The 7,232-nt window shown below is 53.7% G+C and overlaps 1 long non-coding RNA gene across 1 annotated transcript; it reads left to right on the top strand.

Annotated features, from left to right (window-relative positions):
- Positions 1 to 208: 208 nt before the first annotated feature.
- On the top strand, positions 209 to 6,173 carry LOC136398625 (uncharacterized). The gene is made up of 3 exons (XR_010750008.1): positions 209 to 1,109; positions 2,444 to 2,991; positions 3,346 to 6,173. It is a non-coding gene; the product is annotated as an uncharacterized lncRNA (long non-coding RNA).
- The last annotated feature ends 1,059 nt before the right edge of the window (positions 6,174 to 7,232 follow it).

Genomic DNA, 7,232 nt, shown 5'->3' with positions numbered 1-7,232 from the left:
GTAAAAAGCACCCCTGGGGGTTGTTCTTTGTTCCTGCCCTGTTCTCTGAGCCTCAGTGGCCAGCCCCATGACATCAGCCCTTATTTTTAGAGATGTTTTGATGTGATGTGTTTAACAGGTTGCCGAGACCAGAAACAGAGGGATGGACGGACAGGGCAGCCAAGGAGTCCTCAGAGCCGATGGGTCACCCTTGCGACTCCCTTTCCTGGGGGCCGAGACACGTGAAGGCCTGGGCTGGAGCCACCGGGACTCCTGGTGGGTGGGCAGCGGTTGGGTCAGCTGCCAGGCAGACTCAGTGGGCCCACCGGTCTGCAGAGGCCAGTCCTCTCTGGCCTCCCAGGTGGCCGTGACTTTGCTGACCGGGCCTGGCCTGGCCCCCACGTACCTGCGTTATTGTGGGGGTGCTCAGTGTCCTGCCGGCCACACGGGCTCTGCAAGAAAAGTCCCAGCAAAGGCAAGCAAGGTCTTGATTCTCCAGGTTGTGTGAGCCTCGCTGTCCTTCCGAGGCGGAAGGTGTGTCTGGCTGGGTGATGACGCAGTGATCTCACATAGCGCCTTAAAAATGGACCCTGGGGGGAGAGGGACCTGGGAAAAGCCGGTGGCCCCATTAACGCTCAAGGACAGGGAACAGACGAGATGGCTCCTTTTTAGAAAGAACCTCAACGAAGCAGCAAAACAACACACACACACACCCCACCCAAAAACACACTTGGCTGGGGCAGCCTTGGGGGTGAACCAGCAGGATCACATCCTCTTTCCTTAAGAAGTTACTGGCTCTTTCAAGACTGGACTCAGCGTATCCGCCCAGGCCCCGCGCTTCCTGAGCTCCTGCCACAGGGACTGGGCTCGGGCGGGAGGTGTGAGACATCTGTCCCAGCTCTGGTCCTCTCGTGGGCTGTCATGCCCCGGAGCTGGAGCGGGGAGGCTTGGTCACAGTGCGTCGCAGTCTGGTCCTGCTCCCCACCTTCCTCCTTCCCAGGCCTGATCCCCCAAGTCTCCTGCCCTCCCTGCACCTGCCTCTGCTTGCCGGAGGACCCGGCGGGCACAGGGCACAGAGGGGAGTGGACTTGGGAGTTGTAACTGACCGGTTATCTCCCAGTACAGACAAGGTGAGTGCATTCTTTCTGGGGTCTAGGCTTGGCCTCGGGGCGAAGGTGAGCGGCAGGGCTACAGGGAGGGGGGCAGGCAGTAAGGGAAGGCGTGTGGCTGATGTCCTGCAGAAGGGAATCGGGAATGGGGGTGTGAGCTCCTAGCCAACAGCTGCATGTGAGCTAACAAGTCAGCCATGGAGGAGCATGCTGCCTTCCCGTTTCTAAACACAGGGCTCCAGTCGGGGGTCGGAACAGGAAGGGGGTGTCCCATTTCCCAGCTGGTGTTTGGGTCCCTGAGTCCACACTGGCAGTTGGTGAGTTTGCCTGGAGCTAGGCCCTGGAGGCGGGGCCTAGAGGGAGGCGGGGCCTAGAGGGAGGCGGGGCCTAGAGGGAGGCGGGGCCTAGAGGGAGGCGGAGTGTGTCACCAGGAGACGTGTCCCCTGGGGCAGGGGTTGGTGGCAGGTTCACTGGACTGCTCAGAGAGCTGATCACCAAGGTACAGATTTATTTTTAGGTATCTGACATTTCTTTCTATGTCTTATAAGTGGTGGGTGAAAAAGAACTTTTATGCAGCAAACCGGAGTATTTCAATTTATCGCCTCACATACAGACAGACGTCCTGTACCCCATGCAGCTTATGTCCAAACAGGTTGTTAGGAAGAATGAGTCTTTGAAGATGTGTGAGAAGAATCTACCAGAAGGATACAGGATGCCTCTCTTTAGAAAGAACACCGCCGGGGGAGGCACCCAAACTTACTTCTTCGCTGAGTAACTGCTCTATCTAGTTTGAATTTGAATTTTGATGCAGCATATTTAAAAATTAAAATAAAACAAAACAGGATATACGTGTAATTTTAGAAGAGATAGCTGATTCCAAAATATCTCAGATACTACATCCTCCAGCTATAAATACTTTCCAAATAGCGTGCTTGTGAGCGGTCCCAGGTTCCCTTCTAACCACCAGCCTTTCAAGCCAACAGCTAGGACCAGCAGGATTTCATTTTTAACCTTGAGCAGGGGACAGAGGTCAAAGAACAATGCGATTTCCAGGCCGGCCCGAGCCCTGGGCCCAGGCTGCAGTGTCCAATCTAGGTAGGCGCAAGAAAGTGGTCCCTACTCCCTAAAGGAGTGTGGCCCCTGGACTTTTAATCAGGGACTTCACCCTCCTCTTCAGTCCTGTCCCACCAGCCAGGAGCCAAGGAGGAAGGCGGATCTGCTGGGCAGATTGGCCACAGCGTCAAAGGCAGCTCAAGTTCAGACGTGAGAGATGTTTGTCCCCCCCCCCAGGGTCACCGCACGAGGGATGACTGATACATTTCATTCATCAATGTATCAACTCATTCTAATTGCAGAAGCTGTTGGGGGGATTTCAAGGACACCTCCATGTGGACAGGAACCAGCCACCTCTACTTACCTGATTGGTGGTGTCAGCCGTGGGTGCCGGGAAGGGGCCCAAGCACCCGTGTCGCTTATATTCCTCATCCTGACCCGGGCTTGTGAGCGCAGCGTCCCCCGACATGGTTCCTCCATTAAAGTGGGGATGCTGACCGGCCCGGTCTGGACCCCCCCTGCATCTTCACAGCACCCCTCGTGGTCCTCAGGAGCCTGGGCACTTCCTGAGGGTCCATCCCACAGTCAGGTGGCCCGTGCTGAGGACCGTTGGGAGAGACAAAGGCACCCAGACCTGGGTCAGGGGGTCTGGGTTCCAGCACAAGCACTGGCTTCGCGGACAGCAAGCCAATCCCGTGCCTCCTGGAATGACCTCGGGGCCTCCTGAGCCGCCCCCCTCGGTCCTCCTTCATGGACTCACCCCGCTCCATCACTGTGTGCATCGTGCTCTTAGAGCTGCACTTTGAGTGCCACCTCAGCATGAGCCGATCTGCCCCCTACCTCCTGCCAGGTGGGTTCTGGAGGGGGCGGGGAGCCGGAGACGGAGGGGAGGGGCAGGAAGGGGAACCAGGGGGGCAGGGGAAGGGCGGGCTGAAGGGGATCATCGGGAAGGAGGCCAACCACAGACTTCGCCTGTGTTGGGGGCTCAGTTATGTCCCCCAGGAAGATGTGTGGCAATCGTAACCGCCAGCACCTGTGAGTGTGACCTTGTTTGGAGACAGGGTTGTTGCGGGGGTCATTAGAGTGGCCCTAATCCATCAAGACTAGGACCCTTATAAGAGGAGGGGGATCCAGAGACGCACAGAACCTTGCACATAGAAGGGAGGGAGGTGGCCACAAGCCAAGGGATGCCCGGCGCCTCCAGGAGCTGGAAGAGCCAAGGAAAGACCCTCCTGTGCAAGCCTTGCCGAGAGCGTGGCCCTGTCAACGCCTGGACTTCAGACGCGTGGCCTCCAGGACCGGAAGAGAACTGGTTTCTGTTGTTGTCCACCCCTCGGGCTATGTCCGTGGTGACGGTGGCCCTGGGAAACTGGCATGGCCTGTTTCACTCACTCCTAAAAACTGATTCAACCTTGTGATAAACCTGGACGTTGCTCTTGTCATATGGGCGGGGGGCATCTTAACAGCCTCAGCATAAACTCTGGACCAGAAGAGAGAATGTCCGCGTGAGGTCCACAGCAGGGCGAGCCCGCACACACGGAAGTGGAGCAGCCGGGCGGTCAGATGCGGCCAAATCACGGGGAGCTCAACCCACACGGGCGGGCGCCATGGAGAGCTCCACAGGCCTGCTGCGGTAGTGACTGCTGAGGATGGCGGGAGAGGCAAGCGGCAAGCACAGAGAGGAGAGGCGGGTGTGGCCCGGGATTCAGCAGGCGTCCGAGCTCCGGGGTTGGAGAGGGAAGGGGCTTCAGTGGCCTGTCCAGGAAGCTCCCGCAGGAAGCAGGGGCTGAACTGCTGAGCTGAGTGGCCGAGAGGCAGCGCCGTGGGGAGAGCGGGACCCCAGGGACACGTGGGTGCCCTCTGTCACCTCCCCCAGCGGCAGGGAGAGAATGAGCCACCTGTCAGGAATCTGATGTCTGGGCCGAGGACAATCCCGGGAACTGACGCTTTGATAAGCACCTCTGTCACCAGAGTCACTCAGAATGACAAAGCAGCCCTTTGGACATCAAAGGGTCTGTCTCCCAAAGCGACAGCCAGGGTGGCTCAGGAATCCCGCTGTTACCTTGGAGACATGGCCGAGTCAGGGTTCTCACAGCCCAGGGCTGGTCCGCACCCGGCCCCCTCCGTCCGGGCAGGCCTGTGGCAGGAGAGCTAAAGCGAGCGCTTGGCTGGCCGTGGACATGTGGGCATCACCCCAGGACACCTCGTGTGCCAAGCTGGAAGCCAGGGCCCCATTTGGGATTAGACGAGAAGGTTCCAAAGGCTCCAGGGTTGTGTCTGAACTTGACCAGAGGTCAACAGCAGGCGAGACACAGGAGCCAGGGAGGGCTGTGTGAACTCAAGCTCTCAATCACCGCGATGGCTGGGCGGCTTCCGAGAGGGTGGCGTCTCCGCCTGTCGCCAGGGCCTGGCTGTTCAGGTCTGGCTCAGGCCACGGTGACCGAACAGGAGGGCAAGGCAGACAGGTCTCCATCTGCACAGTTAGTGCATTTCTACTCTTTGACCAGAGCACCCTTGTTTAATTGTTTTTAAAATTTACCTATTGATTTTTAGAGAGAGAGAGAGAGAGAGAGAGAGAGAGAGAGAGAAACATTGACTTGTTGTTTTACTTCTTTGTGCATTCATTCATTGGTTGATTGTATGTGCCCTGACCGGGGATCAAACTCACAACCTTGGCCTGTGGGGATGACGCTCTAACCGACTGAGCTACCCGGCCCAGGCCCCAAAGCACGATGATTTAAAAGCGTTTTTCTTCTCCCACCTGGAAAATGATACTACCCATGCGAATTTTAGAATGAAGTTGGATAGGCTCTGTGTGTAACAGAAAGGTCCCCACGTCCGGTGACAGTCTTCTTGGAGCAGTGACGAGGATGTCAAAATCCCTCTGCAAAATAATCACGGGGCTGGTCCCCGGGGCTTATGAAAATACCCATATCAAGTAAAAATCAATGCATGTATACTGAGTGGTCCCCACAATCACAGATAAGAAAACGTAAGGCAATGTGGACATACACGATCACATGGAATTAAAAGCCACAGTGTCGTGAAACCCAAGGCACCGGAAGACAGTGAGACTGGGCAAACGCCTCAGGAGCGGCTGCCGGGCAGTAAGGGACCGTCCAGCGTCAGGGCTGATACTTCCTAACCCTGTGACGTTGGCCAAAATATGTAAGGTGGTGGCACCCCAAGTCTACTTTCAAGTGAAAAGTGGGGATTTTCTCCACTCTAAACTAATTCTGCCTTAGAGGGTTGTACTAATGCAGTTCCTCAGCACAGAGTAGCAACCAAGGCGACGAATAATATGGTGGCTGCAGCGAGTGCCCGTGTGATCAGTGACAGCAGATTCAGTGTGGGAAACCGAAACTCAGACAGGGCCCTCACAGCTCGGCCTGCCCGTGGGAATCCCTAAGACGCGGTCCAGGGTTCCCCGTTTACGGAAGTGGAGATAGACGTCCGTGGACGAACTCAATATTAGAGAGAAAAAGAGAAACAACACCTCTTCTTGGTTCACTACACTCACTGATCGCGCAGTACAAAGTCGTGCCAATGCCAAGTGCCGTCACAACAACAGAGGGGCTGGCAAAACGGCGGTTGACTGGGAACATTCAGGGACTCCTGATGGAACTGCAGATTAGATTACTTTGGAAGATAGTTTGAAAGAACCATGCGAGTCTACGTTTTGCTCCCATAACTCTGTTCCTGAGGAAGAAATAATTCAAATTAAGAAGCTATACTTATGATGAGGTGTGTAGGTAAGATTGCAAGTATTTTAAACATTTCATAATACGGAAATGGCTACTTTTTCATAGAATGCTCACTCTATCACATGTTACACGGTGATTGTGTATGTGTACAGCCCTGGCTGAAGGCTCAGCGGCGTATGGAAGTCCCACGTTCGATTCCTGGTGAGAGCACACAGAAGAAGCAATCATCTGCTTCTCTTCCCCTCTCTCTCCCCCTTCTCTCCCTCTTCTCCTCCCCTTAGCCAGTGGCTCTATTGGTTTGATTGTCAGCCTTAGGTGCTGAAAAATAGTTCAGTATTCAAGCATTGGCCCAAGACGGGGGGGGGGGGGCAGGTTATGAGTAGATCCCAGTCAGGGCGCATGCAGGTGTCTATCTTTCTTCCTCTCACTTAAAAAAATGTGGGTACACAAAATAGAGTATGTATAAAATAATGTCAGGTAAGCATATGATATATTAATTATTGCTACTTTAAAAATAACAAATATATTTGGATACAGAAGAAAGGGAGGTATAAGGAAATGTAATTCATTTTCTATTGGTAAAGAGGTTGGGTTATAATTACTTGTGTATTGTTTTATTAATAAATACATGTATTAAAATACATATAATGAATGATCTTTATTTCTCCAAATTACCCGTGATGAGTCTGTGGCTCCTCAAGGTTGACTTTTTCTTTTGACTTATATTAGCGTACAAGAACCCAGCTGAGGGGCTGAGGGACGGCCCCAGGGTGCCATGTCTTCTCTGGGCCGGTCCTGACTTGACTTGGAAACACCACCCGGGCACATGTGTGTGTTTTTCTAAGGAAAACTCACTGCTCAACATTTGCACCTGGCTCCCGATACTCCCTTTGATGACATATTGTAGGAACTGCTACCTTTTCCTTTGCTCAATTATTCTCTATTCTACCTGAAAACGTGGCTTCAAAAGTCACCGGGATTTTCCAATTAAAGAAGGAAAAACTAATTAGGACAATACCCGACGACTATAAGAATATTACACGGGACGAAACTAGCCAAACAGAAATGCTGGGTCATTCACCTGATTTGTGGATTTTGAGGAAACCTCCAAGTTTTATAAAAGACAAAAAAAAAAAAAAAACCCATAAAAACAAACCTGTTCTTGGAGCCGCGGACCAGGCCGCACCCATGCATGTGCGGAGAAGCTATTTCTGTCTCTGGGTTCTAGTTACACAGCCCGAGCCTGGAAGTTTTGTTCTCAGAATTCATGCTGTCGTCAAACGGACTCAATGCAAACAGAGCAGAGGGCTGGCCAGGGGCTTAGCTGCCACCACAGCTGCAAACTCCTCTGTCCTGTGAAAAACTCTTGGGCTTTTTTCGGGTCCAG

Source organism: Saccopteryx leptura, chromosome 3 (assembly GCF_036850995.1).
Source record: "Saccopteryx leptura isolate mSacLep1 chromosome 3, mSacLep1_pri_phased_curated, whole genome shotgun sequence".
Lineage (NCBI taxonomy): Eukaryota > Metazoa > Chordata > Mammalia > Chiroptera > Emballonuridae > Saccopteryx > Saccopteryx leptura.
The sequence above is the reverse complement of the archived record's forward strand: the minus strand, read 5'-3'. Positions and strand labels throughout refer to the sequence as shown.